Here is a 15,152-nt window from a genome sequence, read left to right on the forward strand (position 1 = left end):
TGTCTGACATTACTTTGTTACTGGTGCTACTTAGAAAATGTTAGTATGCAGAGACACTGAGCTAAATCATTAAAAATTATGTTTGATCAAAGAGAGGGACCGTCTCATTAAAAAATCATTGGAAGTGAAGATCAAGCAATTTAATTAATGAAAATATTTATTTCTAAAGTTAAGTGCCCACAATGAGCAATATTTCTTAAAAAAGTGAGTGAACAACCCTGACCTTGAGCTGAAGCAGTGGAAAAACATATATAAAAGTATTGCTACTTAAAATATTTGTAAGGACTATTGCCACAGTAAGTTTATGAATGAATCATGAGACAGTCATTTTCAGAATCTATAGACAGGGAGAAAACCTTGGATAAGAAGATTATAAAAATATGAGATTTCCAGCCCTGTCGGCTCATCTGTTAGACCTCTTTAAAACTCATATCCTGTTGTCTGAATGCTTGCAGACTTGTTTAGTTTGAAGGCTACAGGAGAACTATGTACTGGTTGAACACTTGCCACTCAAACACCATATTTTAAGAGTGAGTAGGAGTATTTATGACTCAAAAAGGCTTGAGATACAAATGAACTCAAAATGCCAAGCTCTTTGTGCAACTTTAAAAGAAATTGTTTTTCCAGAACAATCTTACCAAATGAGAATCCAAGCACAGATAAACTAGCACCTGTTCAATAAGTCAAAAAGTGGCCCTCCATCAGTGTTCCGAGAGGGAACTGGCTACTGTATCTAGCTAGCTCAATCCATTGAATGGTAGGCCAGAAAACTTTCAACAAACGTAGAAAGTTGCTTTTCTTTCGATCATAATTCATGTTAATGCGGCGCTTAAAGCCAAGCAGTAAACTGTTGAATGTACGGAGGCTATAGTCCTCCAAGGGGGGCGGCCTGGGTTCAAGTCCATCTTGTGGCTCATCTTCCCTGCTTTTACTTTCTTCACTTAAAACATCTGTGATCTGTTCTGCATTTCCAGATTGTAGTAAAACATTTAGATTGTAGCATTTATTGCAACATTTGACTTATTTTCATGTATTTCTGATTCACAACAGACTTGTCTTCTGTGCAAGTATTGTTAGGCAACAACCTAACCTGGTGTGTTGCAGCCATACTATGATAAGACTAAAGAAAGTCAGGTCACGTACTTTAAAAATTACTGAGGGAAGAGGTCGGAATGGAAAGAAGAGAAAATCAAAACCTCACAGGACAAGAACTCAAGTCCAATGTGAAACCAAAATATTATTGTTGACTTATGGCACAAAGTCAAGTTTTATCTAATATATGCCACCTAACGTTATAGCATCTCAGATACAATTCCTTACGATATGATATGATAAACTTTTTCAAGATTTGAGTTATTTAAATAACCTTTGTACTTATATGCATTTCATTAATCTTTTCACGTTCTGTGCCAAAAGCTCGCCAAAGTGATTGCACTTTGGCGAGCTAACCCGGTGCCTGTACTATGAAGCAGGATTTTAGGTTAGCAAAGTGACTTCGTGGTTAACTCTTGTTTTCAGTGAATGTGGTTCACTTCTTACCTATAGGCTGCCATGGTAACTTATGCTGAACACCTAAACTGCTGTGGAGCCGGCAATATTGAGGATTAGAAACGGCCAACAACCAATCACATCTCTTGATCGAGGAGCTCCGGGAGCTGTGAGAGAGAGAGAGGGTTTTTATTTGATCAGGATCCCCATGAACTATTACAGTAGGCAACAGCTACTCTTCCTGGGGTCCACCATTTATAATAATATATTAGTAACATTGTTTGATTTAATCTGTTTTTTTTTATATATATATATATATATTTTTATAATCAAACTAAAATGACTATTCTAAACATTCAGAGAAAATGAAACAAATCCTCACTTAATAAGTAATCATTTAAATATACATATATTTATACATATTCATTTGTTATATTTTATATTATATTTTACATCATATATTTCAGTTTAATAGTTTATCCAAGTAACCTGGGTTCAGATTATTTCTGTGTTTGTCTTTGTTTAATTTCATCCTTGGTTCAGAATCTCAATGAGTTCATTTAAAATAAGCTGTTGGAATATCCAAGGTCCTTACTCCTCACTCTTTGGCTTGAAGAGTAAAACCTCTGATTTTGTAAATAGTGTAAATAGTAGTGATATAATTATCCTATCAGAAACATGGTGTACAGCTGATGTACCCACCCACGGCCCCCCAAACTATAGAGAGGTTATCGCTCCTTCCCAAAAACGATCGACTGTTAGTCAAGGCAGAGACTCAGGAGGACTCATTATAGTACAAGTCAGTTACACAATTCAATACAGATTCTCAAAATAGAAAAAAAAATACATTTGGCTGAAAATCAAAAGAGATCTTATCCCGACACAGGAAGATATACCTGTGCAGTCTGCATCCCCCCCTCCGAGTCTCCTTATTTCTCTGATGACATATATCCCCCCTGCCTTGAGTCAGAGATATGTCACTACCAGGGCCAGGGAAATAACATCATCTTTTGGGGATCTTAATGCTCGGACTGGAACACTTTCTGAAATCATTAATTCCTACTCCTACTGACCACCTCCACCTGCCTCCCAGAAACAACTTTGACACAGCGATCAACAGGAACAGGAAGGAGTTGTTACAGCTGTGCAGGAGCCTCGGTCTGTAGGCTGCAACATAAGTCCAACCCTCAAAATCAAAAAAGCATGTGGCCCTGATGGCATACTGAACGAAATGCTAAAATACAGCACAGAAAAATTCCAATTTGCTATTCTCAAATGATTCAATTTAATTCTGAGTGTGGGATATTTCCCCGAGAGTTGGAGTCAAGGTCTTATTACACCAATATTTAAAAGTGGTGACAAAAGAGACCCTCAGAACTACAGAGGAATATGTGTCAAAGTGCTCTGCAGCATCATAAACGCCCGGATCGTTGACTTCTTAAAAGAACACAACGTCCTGCATGAAAGTCAGATTGGATTCATGCCTCACCATCACACATCAGATCATATCTTCACCCTCAGCACTCTCATTAACCACCATGTACACCAAAAGAAAAAGAAAATGTATGCTTGTTTTGTAAACTTCAGGAAGGCCTTTGACTCGATTTGGCATGAAGGACTCTTCAACAAATTACTAGAAAGTGGCCTGGGGGGGAAAAAATATAATTTAATTAAAACTATGTATGTAAATAACAGATGTGCAATTAAGATTGGAAACAAAAGAACAAATTATTTCAGGCAGTACCGTGGGGTGAAACAGGACTGCAACATAAGTCCAACCCTCTTTAACATATATATTAGCACATTCACAGAAGAACTGCAGAAGTCCACAGCTGCTGGTGTGACCCTGCAGGACACAGAGGTCAAATGTCTGATGTTGACCTGGTTCTCCTGTTTCCCTCCCCAGAGGGTTTACAGCAGAGCCTGGACATCCTCCACAAGTTTAGCCAAACATGGGCACTTACTGTCAATATGAACAAGACCAAAATAATGACCTTCCAAAGCAGATCCAACTCTCAGAGAAACACATTCACATTAGAAACCAGCACACCAAACAATACACATATTTAGGCTTAGTCATCACTCCCACTGGACATTTTGGCATGGCTGTGAATGAGCTGAAGAGAGGAAGGAGGACTTTTTATGCCATCAAAAGAAAAATTCAGATTGATATTCCAATTAGGACCTCGCTCAAAATTCTCAATTCAATAATAGACCCAGTCATTTTATATGATAGTTAAGTATGGGGCCCATTAACCAACCAAGACTTCCCTAAATGGGAAAAAACACCCGCTGGAAGCCCTGCATGCAGAACTGTGTAGAAACATCCTGAGAGTCCACAGACACACGGCCAGTAATGCACGCAGGGCAGAACTCTGCCAATAAACTTTAATCCTTAACATCCAAAAGAGAGCCATCACATTCTATAAACACCTCCAATCCAGTGACCCCCACTCCTACCAGTTCAAAGCCCTTCAGTGCCAACAGTTGAATCCAGATAAGTGTCCCCTCTGCCAGCTGATCCTGAAGCTCCGCCCTCAAACACCAGGGCTTCAGGAAACACCCCAAACAATCTGGCCCAACGTAATTATCTCAAAACAAAAAGACAATTATATCAAATATTGGAAGGAAAGCATCAAATCACAAAGTAAATTAGAATTCTATTTGAGCCTAAACAGAGAGCACAAGCTGGCAGAGTACCTAAGCACAGTGAGGGATGTGAAGCTAAGGAAAACCATGACGATGTACAGACTGAGTGGACACAGTCTGACCATAGAAACAGGCCGACACAGACAGAACTGGTTACTCAGAGAGGCCAGGCTGTGTTCACTCTGCCATCAGAATCTCACTTCCCCCTACACTGTGACATACAGATTTAAGAGAGACTCTCTCACACTTAATGTTTCCTAGAAATACACTGTAAAAATAATTCATGTTATTGTTAATGTCTTTTATTCATATTTGTTATATTTGTTTTTCTGTATATATTGTAATAATTTGTTGTTGAAAATGTTTTCTGTACTGCTTTGGCAACATAGATTGTTGATCTGTCATGCCAATAAAGCTCATTTGAATTGAAATGAATTGAATTGAGAGGGGAGAAGGGGAGAGAGGCCAGCAAACACTTTGTCCATGATTTTACACTAAAAGTTACAGTAAAAGTTTTTCTTTGTGCTTTACTGGTATCATCCCACAACAGAAACAAAAAGGAGCGCACTATCCCTTTTAATTAGGCTTTACTTACATGTACATTTTTATTAGTTCCATACTGCTCCATTTGTTACCGTCAGGACTTTAAACAGTCAGACACTCCACAAGGGTATATCTGTGCAACAAATCAAGGGAATAACAGGAAACATCAGTCAGATCTATCAAACATGAATGATGGACAGTGATAGCCTTAACTTGTACATTCACAATCAGGGTTTTTTTTCTTGCTTTTTTCTGCCAGTTCTTTCTGCATTTTTATAAATGCACTGTGTTGACTGCAGTATGTATTCTATGTTTAACTTCTTCATATTTTTCTAAAACAGTTTGCTGGTGGCATATGGCGACCTGCTGACGGGCAGACTTGATCATGCCTGTGATTGGTCATAAACTGCTAACACCACCACATTGATGTAAACGTGCTCACAGGAAACCCCTGTGGAGGTTTACTGAGTTGATAAACAGCTTCGTGTGACTGCTCAGAAAGTTGTCATTTGTTAGGATTAGTGAAGCCAGGTAACCAAAAGATACGCTGGGTAAGTCTAACTCACTTCATAGAACATGCGTTTTTGAACAGGTGTTTGTCTGGTAAGCCTGTTGCTCAACTTTTTCTGTACCACAGGTATAAGGGTACATGGCTTGCAACAAGTACTTGCAACAAGTAAACATTTTAGAAATGGCACAAGCAAACAAAAGAAGCTATAAAGCTAACATTGACAGCAACAAAACAAAGAGGGAAAACGAAGAGGCAGGTGAATGGGGGCGTACTGTTTTGATGATGTAAATGTAGTATGCATATGTATCAGAATTTGTGCGTATGTGTGTGTCACGTGTGTGTGGGTGGATTTTCCGTGGTAATACATGTGGGGGAGATGGGGGAGATGGGGGAGGCGGGGAAAAAAGGAAGAGAAGAAAAAGGAAAAATTCTCCTGTTAAAAATGATTTGTTTCAAAGCTGCTTTTTTTTTTTTTTTTTTTTAGATGTAAATGTTAAGAGAAAAAGGTCTTATCTAAAGAGGATGTCATTTTTCAGATCTCACAGTGCAAATGGAAGATCCTTACAGTGACCAGCTGCACAGGTGCAAGTATCCTGATGGAAAACTGTGACCATCTGAGGCCTGATACATGTACAGGGTTGACCGGTTGTGTGCCAGAGACGTTTCAACCCGTTTGTTTATCAAAAGCCCAGGTATATGACAAAGATGTTGAGCAACAGTTAACTAATGCATCTTCATTTACTACCTGGAGACTGACTAAAAAAAGAAAAGAAAAAAAAAAAGTATCCCGCAGAAAATTACCGTATATCTCAAAGTACTTCATCTAGAATGAATGAATCCTTCATTTATGAAGGTTCAGTCTTAGTGCACACATTAAAAAGGCATTGATTCAACTTAAGCTGTTATATTTAAATACAGTTTTCTACAGTTATGTTTCTTAAATTTAGCACCCTAATTGACATAAAATTGGTGGATGAAACAATAGAAACAACGTTGGACCTTCAAAGAAGGACTGAATATCAGCTCTGCCTTGTCTTCAAGTATCTCTAGAGCTACAGTTTAAGTATTAATAGGTATAAGAAAAAGAATATACAAATTGTCTGTTACATCGTTAAAATCAACCACAAGTAGTGCATTGTTTCATCTAAACAGGTTGTGACGACTAGCAAAATACATTATTGTTGCAATCAATACGTAAAACCAAACATTAACAAGAAGTGTTTTCTGAAGAACATTATCTTTGTTTGCCCATTGCACAAAAAATACATTTGGGTTGGGGTTGGAAATGACCTGTTTTGTCTACCTGGTGTCTAACTGGTGGCTTCAAAAATCTGCCAGCCACTAGTTTCTTTTTATTGTTTTCTTTTGAAACATCTGTGGTTTCATCAATGGGTCTTCAGGGAGAAAGCCAAGAAAGACACAAGTGACATTCAAATTAGAGCCATTCAAGGCGAGAAGCCAGAAAGCCACCTGCAAGTTCCTTCCTTATCGGCACAGGCATACTTTGTTGTAAAGTGCCATTAACTGCCAGGAATCATAGAAATTCCCAGGCGGTTACACGGCCGATAAACTGGTATTTCATGATGTGAATCACTGTCAAGTTTGCGGGCTTTTATTTACCCGCCACCGGTTGAACGAATTCACCCAACACGGCATAAAACACCTGCATTTGGCAGAGGCTAATTTCAACCCTGCATACACGCGCACACACCTCTCTCTCTGACTCTCTAGTGGCTCCCTGTTCGTTCATGGCACCAGTGCGAAGAGGTAACATCATAGCAAGTTTCTTGTAGCATGTGCAACATATACAGTGGGTACGGAAAGTATTCAGACCCCTTTACATTTTTCACTCATTGTTTCATTGCAGCCATTTGCTAAAATCAAAAAAGTTCATTTTATTTCTCATTAATGTACACTCAGCACCCCATCTTGACAGAAAAAAAACAAATGTAGAAATTTTTGCAAATTTATTAAAAAAGAAAAACTGAAATATCACATGGTCATAAGTATTCAGACCCTTTGCTGTGACACTCATTTAACTCACATGCTGTCCATTTCTTCTGATCCTCCTTGAGATGGTTCTGCTCCTTCATTGGAGTCCAGCTGTGTTTAATTAAACTGATTGGACTTGATTAGGAAAGGCACACACCTGTCTATACAAGACCTTACAGCTCACAGTGCATGTCAGAGCAAATGAGAATCATGAGGTCGAAGGAACTGCCCAAGGAGCTCAGAGACAGAATTGTGGCAGGGCACAGGTCTGGCCAAGGTTACAAAAGAATTTCTGCAGCACTCAAGGTTCGTAAGAGCACAGTGGCCTCCATAATCCTTAAATGGAAGAAGTTTGGGACGAACAGAACTCTTCCTAGACCTGGCCGTCCAGCCAAACTGAGCAATCGTGGGAGAAGAGCCTTGGTGAGAGAGGTAAAGCAGAACCCAAAGATCACTGTGGCTGAGCTCCAGAGATGCAGTAGGGAGATGGGAAAAAGATCCACAAAGTCAACTATCACTGCAGCCCTCCACCAGTCGGGGCTTTATGGCAGAGTGGCCCGACGGAAGCCTCTCCTCAGTGCAAGACATATGAAAGCCTGCATAGAGTTTGCCAAAAAACACAAGAAGGACTCCCAGACTATGAGAGAAGATTCTCGGGTCTGATGAGACCAAGATTGAACTTTTTGGCTTTAATTCTAAGCGGTATGTGTGGAGAAAACCAGGCACTGCTCATCACCTGCCCAATACAATCCCAACAGTGAAACATGGTGGTGGCAGCATCATGCTATGGGGGTGTTTTTCAGCTGCAGGGACAGGACGACTGGTTGCAATGGAAGGAAAGATGAATGTGGCCAAGTACAGAGATATCCTGGAAGAAAACCTCTTCCAGAGTGCTCAGGACCTCAGACTGGGCCGACGGTTCACCTTCCAACAAGACAATGACCCTAAGCACACAGCTAAAATAACAAAGGAGTGGTTTCGGAACAACTCTGTGACCATTCTTGACTGGCCCAGCCAGAGCCTTGACCTAAACCCAATTGAGCATCTCTGGAGAGACCTGAAAATGGCTGTCCACCAACGTTCATCATCCAACCTGACAGAACTGGAGAGGATCTGCAAAGAAGAATGGCAGAGGATCCCCAAATCCAGGTGTGAAAAACTTGTTGCATCATTCCCAAGAAGACTTATGGCTGTACTAGCTCAAAAGGGTGCTTCTACTCAATACTGAGCAAAGGGTCTGAATACTTATGACCATGTGACATTTCAGTTTTTCTTTAATAAATTTGCAAAAATTTCTACATTTCTGTTTTTTTTCTGTCAAGATGGGGTGCTGAGTGTACTTTAATGAGAAATAAAATGAACTTTTTTGATTTTAGCAAATGGCTGCAATGAAACGGAGTGAAAAATGTGAAGGGGTCTGAATACTTTCCGTACCCACTGTCTGTCACCCTGTACAGACCGAGTGCAGAGAGAGTGATGAGACCGGAAAGTACAGAGGTGTCTGAAGTTCTTGTGAGAAAACAGCCTCAAGAATCTCACTGTGCCAGCACTCCACCACAACAGCAGCATGCAAGTGGTGTATGCTTTCCCATTGCCCTCCCTTAAAAAACATTCATCTGTTTGCAGATGATTCATTATTTTCCGCCTAATTTGAAAAGGAACAAATCTGCATACATTCAGCAGATTGAACAGCTTGTGGCTTTGTCTTGCCGTAATTGATTGATGATGATTGTGTAACACTCAGGATACAAAATTTACTTTCAAATATGTATTTATAAATAATAAATTATCAAAAAAACAAGATGTAACAAATTAAGGTGTACTGGGCTAATGTAGGTTAGACTCTTGGAGCTGGTGGAGAATTAATTAAACCCACGACACAGAATGTTGATAACCGGTTTTGTATTTCGAAGTTCCATTTTTAACAAAAAACACTTGAACTTAATCAAGGAAAATCCCACAATTTAAATAAAAGAAAATAGGCCTTCAATTAACAGATTCTTAAGGGCACCTTTTACCCTCCATACAACATATGCTAAATATTCCCAATTCTATTCGTATAAATCAATGCACCAAAACACATTGCACGTACTGCAGTTATTTGTTATGTGTGTGCAGATATCCAACAATTTCAAATGTTTATTTAGGTAGAGGAAATCCTACCACACCCTTTAACCAGACAGCCAGGCTTGAGGCCTGCCTTTTCAGGGAATCTTCTTGAGTCTTTTGAAGTTGCTCCTTTAGTTCGCCATGTTCTTTGCTCCGGCAATATGGCCTGACCTGTTTAGGCAAACAGGTAACAACATCACACTTCCCGCTCAACTTGGGAGCAGCAATTTAATCAATGTTCTATTGTGGATTTCTCACCAGTGTTCAGTCCTCCTCAGCAGCAGCAGCAGCTCCTCAAGGGCTTGAAGTCTTAGTTCAGTTAAGTCCAGCTTTGTGTCCAGGGTTGTAAGCACAGTGTTTTTCTTCCAGAAGTTCTCCTTGACTGTTTTAGGAATGACTGTGTCCTGCTGCCTTCTGACTGACTCCTTGATTGGTTTCAATCAGGTGATTAGTGCACCTGGGGAAAGGGGGTAGATGCCTGTTGGCTGCAGACTGCATCCAATTGTCTCAGGATTTGAATGACAGATGCTGTTGTCCAATGTCAGCAGTGTTACATCTGACTGACGTGATCTTTAGTTCAGAAAAAGTCTGAAATATGTCTTTAATCAAAGCAGCTCCATTACCAAGATACAAAGAGTCATATTTGACATAAAATTTTAACATCAAACACATGACTTCAAGGCTCTCCCAACGCACAATTTTTGGATTGACTGGTGAAGGAAAATGAGCTTCAGTCAGATCTAATGAAAACGTGAAACACTTTTTCTCAGGTTTTATGGTAATAGTTCATAATCAAGACAGTTCATATTTGTCAGGAGAACCTTTAGCTCAACAGGGTCAGAAATGTGGAGATGGCAGTGAACAGAGAATTGAATGCGGATGTCTCACACAGGATCCATCCTCAAAAAAGGGCAAAAGCAGAGTATACACTCCAACCTGTCTGAAGAACTGCTGATCCACTGCAATCATCCAGTCAGCTTTCTGAACATCCATCGCTGTCTCAATCTCATCCGCCACCAAACAAGAACAAAGAATAAAAAAAGTCGAAAAGACCATAAAAGGCTCCCAGGAGTGCAGAGGAAATCACTGTTGTCAGTCTGCCCTCCATTCATGACTAATGCATGCCCAGAGTCAGGATACTGTGGTAAACATCACTACACAGCAACCCCAGCATAGACACAACATGAACTTCCCCCCCCTGTCAGATAGGTGCTTAAGGGCTTTATACCTAAACAACCAGACACAGCGTCCTCTTTCTGCAGGTCATCCAGTGATGGACATACTGATCTGCCAAAAAGTGTCAAAAACCCTGCAAAACCAAAACAACTGTCTTGATTCCATTATTGTGTATCATGATGTTTTGCAGTTGATAGAGGACTATGTTCACTTATTTAAAACTTTCCACAGGCTTATTCACACACTTCTGTGTGAGTCACATTTCTCAGACTAGGAGAAGATGAGGAAGTTGCAATTTGTTACCTCGCAGAAGAGTGCCTGTCCAAAGTGAAAGGTATACATCAATGTTTTATCGACAGGCAGAGGAATTGTTTTTTCAGTTTTTCATTGAGCACATGGGTCTCAAAATATTATTTCTGAAAGTTCAGAAACTGCATGTTTTCATTTATTTTCCTACCCACTCTTCGGTAAAGGATTTCCTTCCATTGTCTAGGCGTACCGATCCAGGGAGATGAAATTTAAATAAGTTTTCTCCCCGGTCTCTTCATCTCTTATCCAGTCACACTGTTGTGCATGATTGACACACTAGTTTGCCAAGTCAACAACTGAGAAACCTAAAAAAAAAAAAGAAGTGCGGCATACCACAAATGAAGCAATCTCAACTTAGTGATGTAACACAGCGGGCACAGCAGAGTATTCTCTGAGTGTTGTAGTTGAATCACCAAACCGCCAAACCTCCAGTTTGGGTCAAGTCTGGAGTCACAAGTGCTTAATCCAGTAGCGCATGCAGGTCAACACGCGTGATAGCCCTCGCGCAAAATTAAATAAAGGACTAGGCCTTTTACAGAAAAATTACCAAAAAGAAGGAAACAGTCTTTATAAATAAATCCTCAGAGTCTGAATGCAGTCAATGCTTGAGTCCAACTCCAAGTTGGAGTAATCAGTGCTTTAGTCCAAGTCGAATCACGAGTCCTGAAAATTAGGACTCGAGTCAGAGTCGAGTTGGACTCAAGTATTACACTGCTCTCGAACTGAAAAAAGAGCTTTATCAATGTAGCTATGGAGTTGCTTGACCAAAAAACAAAAAATGATAATAAAATACATATTTGTGATACTTTGTACATCTTGGTTTTCAGTTTGTTTGTCTTGGAAGTTCACATTTTAATTGTTTCATTTTTATTAACATTTAAGTTTATACTGCAAATGTTTTTTTGTTCTTGGGATACATATTGACATTTTTATTATTTAAGGATGATGCGAGTTGCTGCTACTTATTCTGTAGCTGTTGTTGCTTCCTCATTCATCTCTGTCACACTCATCTTTACTGGTTGACACAAAATTACTCAACACAGACACATCAGTACAGTAACATTGCCACAAATAACTAAACCGTGAACAAAGTGAAAAAAATGAACTGCTGAATGCAGAGGGATTTTTCATTTTTGGCAGTGACAGGCTTAATCAGCAGGATGTCAACTTGTTTGGCAGGACTTGAATCTAACAGATGTTCATGTATATGTAATAGTCCCACACTCCAGATTTAAGATTGTGATACACACTCTCAGGAAATCGAAAACAAATGTCTCTGCCAGTCAAACATGCACTCTATGATGACTCTGTATTACATTGCAATTCATAACCAGCAGACATGAGTTGGCCATGTGAGGTTGGAAAATCTGAGCTTTATATTTTCAGTACATTTTAAGAGAATAATTACCAACAATAACATTCCTGAATGACTATTCTCTTCCTGTCTTTTATAACTGCTTTAAAACGCTTCTTTGGAGGAAGTGTGGTTAATTGCTCCTTTTTAAAACAAGATTGACAGAAAAATTGCACTTTTTTTTGTTATCTTATTGTTTGTCAGAGTAAAAACACGGAAAAACAGTTGAGCTTCTCTGAAGCTTAAGAGGAAAAGGCAACATCTGTGTCATTTAAATAGTGAACAGATCATCATGTAGCTTCTTTACTCGTGAAAAAAACAAACTCTACTATGGAGCCTGCTTCTGGCTGTACAGTCTCTACTCTTAGATGTTCCACAGGCATAATTATAGCCGGAAGGTACGGTACTACAAAAAGGAGCAAGTGTTTCAAATTTGCATATAACGTGTTTTCCTTTACATTGATGCAAAAGCTTTAAAAGCTGTTTTTGATCTTAACACATTCAGTTAGATCAGCTTTGTTCCAGGGAACAGTTTCTAAGCAACAAACGCAACTGTTAATTGCATAGATTGCCATAATACTGGTTTTGAATATGAAAGCAGCTAAGTGATGATGAGGCTGTGACATAAGCAAGTGAAGCTCCTAAGAGAATCCCTTAAAGAGCCCATATTACACCCTTTTTGGGGTTTGTATATTTAATCTATGTACCTACTTTTGTACGTTCACAATAGCTAAAGTTAAAGCTAAATAGCTAAAAAAAAAAAAAGTGTCTGTTTTCATGTTCTGCTCCTCCTTGCTCCCTCTCCGCTCTGAGTCCGTCAGCTATGCTCTGTTGAGCCCACACTGTTAGACCCCACGTGGGCCAAGTCTGCTCTGATTGGTCTGCCGATCTGCTCTGTCGTTATTGGTCAGTCGCTCAGCACGCTTCTCGGAAATGTCCCGCCTCTTTTACCATATTGGGAATGCAGCCACTGCAGAACTTTCAGCTCCCTCCACAGTTTTTTTTTTTTTTTTTATAGGATTAAGGTCTGGAGACTGGCTAGGCCACTCCTTTGCTGCCTTGGCCGTATGTTTCAGGGTTGTTGTCATGCTGGAAGACCCATCCAAGACCCATCCTCAGTGCTCTGGTTCTTGTCCAAGATCTTACGGTACATGGCCCCATCCATCGTCCCCTCAATGCGCTGAAGTTGTCCTGTAGCCTTAGCAGAGAAACAGCCCCAAAGCATAATGTTTCCACCTCCATGCTTGACGGTAGGGATGGTGTTCTTGGGTTGGAATTCAGCATTTCTCTCCCTCCAAACGAAACAACTCGAGTTTATGCCAAACAGTTGAGATTGGTCTCATCTGACCACATCACCTTCTCCCAAGCCTTCTCTGAATCATTTAGGTGTTCGTTGGCAAACTTCAGACGGGCCAGTATATGTGCCTTCCTGAAGGTTTTCAATCCATTACGGCACAGTGTGTTACCAATGGTTTTCTTGGTGACTGTGGCCCTAGCTGCAAAGCTCCTCCTGTGTAGTTCTGGGCTGATCCCTCACCCTTCTCATTATCATCCTTACCCCACGAGGCGAGATCTTGCATGGAGCTCCAGACAGAGGGCGATTCATGGTTATTTTATATTTCTTCCATTTTCTTATAATTGCACCAACAGCTTCTCCTTCTCACCAAGCTTATTGCTGATGGTCTTGTAGCCCAGTCCAGCCTTGTGCAGGTCTACAATGTTGTTCCTGATGTCCTTTGAAAGTTCTTTGGTCTTACCCATGGTGGTGGAGTGGAGCCAGAATTCATGTTGGTTTGTAGGGGATCAAATACTTATTTCCTTCAATCAAATGCAAATGAATTTATAACTTTATACCATGTTTTTTTTTGTCTGGGCTTTTTTTTATATTCTGTCTCTGTTTGTTAAAATAAAGGTACCATAAAAATTATAGACCGCTCACCTCTTTGTAATTGGTCAAACTTACAAAATCAGCAGGGGATCAAATAATTATTTCCTCCACTGTATATGCTGTCATTATAATAGGCACACCCTCTATTTTTACTTGTTCCATATTTAGAAATGAGGTTGTCTTATTTCTCAAACTCTTTTATATCTTAACTTGTACATAATCATTCAGTTTCTGTGACCTATGGCAAAGCACAGCATTTCAAAATTGGCCAGCTGGAAGGGATTTCTTTCTAATTCCCTCTTTCTCAGTTATTAGAAGGATGTGTTAACAGATATTTAAAGGGTAGAGATTAAATGCACTCTAGAAAAAAAAAACTATCAATACATCAATACAATATTTTTACATTTAGAATGACTTTTGATCATTATCTTAATTGATCTTAATTGTGCAAATTAAAGACAAAACTGACAGAGGCATGATGAGAATTTTTTCCTATAGGCTTTGTCTTTAAGCATGGTTGAACTTGTCTTTTTGGAGATCTCTCAGAATTTGAAAAATAGCAAAAAAAAAAAAAAACTATTTTCATTATCCCCTCTCCTAAGCTTGTCTTCAAAAAGAGCATGTGGAGATGTTAAAATAAATTGCAAAGCCAAAGCCTGTGGACAGAGTTGCCTCAATCTTCACAAGAAATACTTTAAATCAGTATAATTTGCATTTCATAAAATGATGTCACCAATTACATTACAGCCTATCCAGGCAGCAAAACATGAATTTGCTGAAGGAAACTAAAAGTAGGGGATTTTTAAAATGACATATTACAATTAGGGCTCTGAAGTGATTAAATGCTTTAATTGAGATTAATATAGATCAATAGTTAATCCAGATTAATCACATTTTCATTTTAAATTCCCTTTTTTCACATTTAAAAGTAAAAATGGTTAGGGTTTTAGTTTGAATTTTTGTACTGTCTCAAGCTGAGATAACTTTAGCTGCTATTTGAATTCAACCCAGCTTTTATTTTGAAATAAAGAAAGGACCTTCTGGTACATCAAAGGTTAAGACATTAACTAACCAGGGAAAAAACTAGAGGTTAAAGATAAAACACTAAATAAAAAATATCCAAAAGGAATGGT

Source organism: Labrus bergylta, chromosome 7 (genome assembly GCF_963930695.1).
Source record: "Labrus bergylta chromosome 7, fLabBer1.1, whole genome shotgun sequence".
In the NCBI taxonomy this organism is placed as follows: Eukaryota; Metazoa; Chordata; class Actinopteri; order Labriformes; family Labridae; genus Labrus; species Labrus bergylta.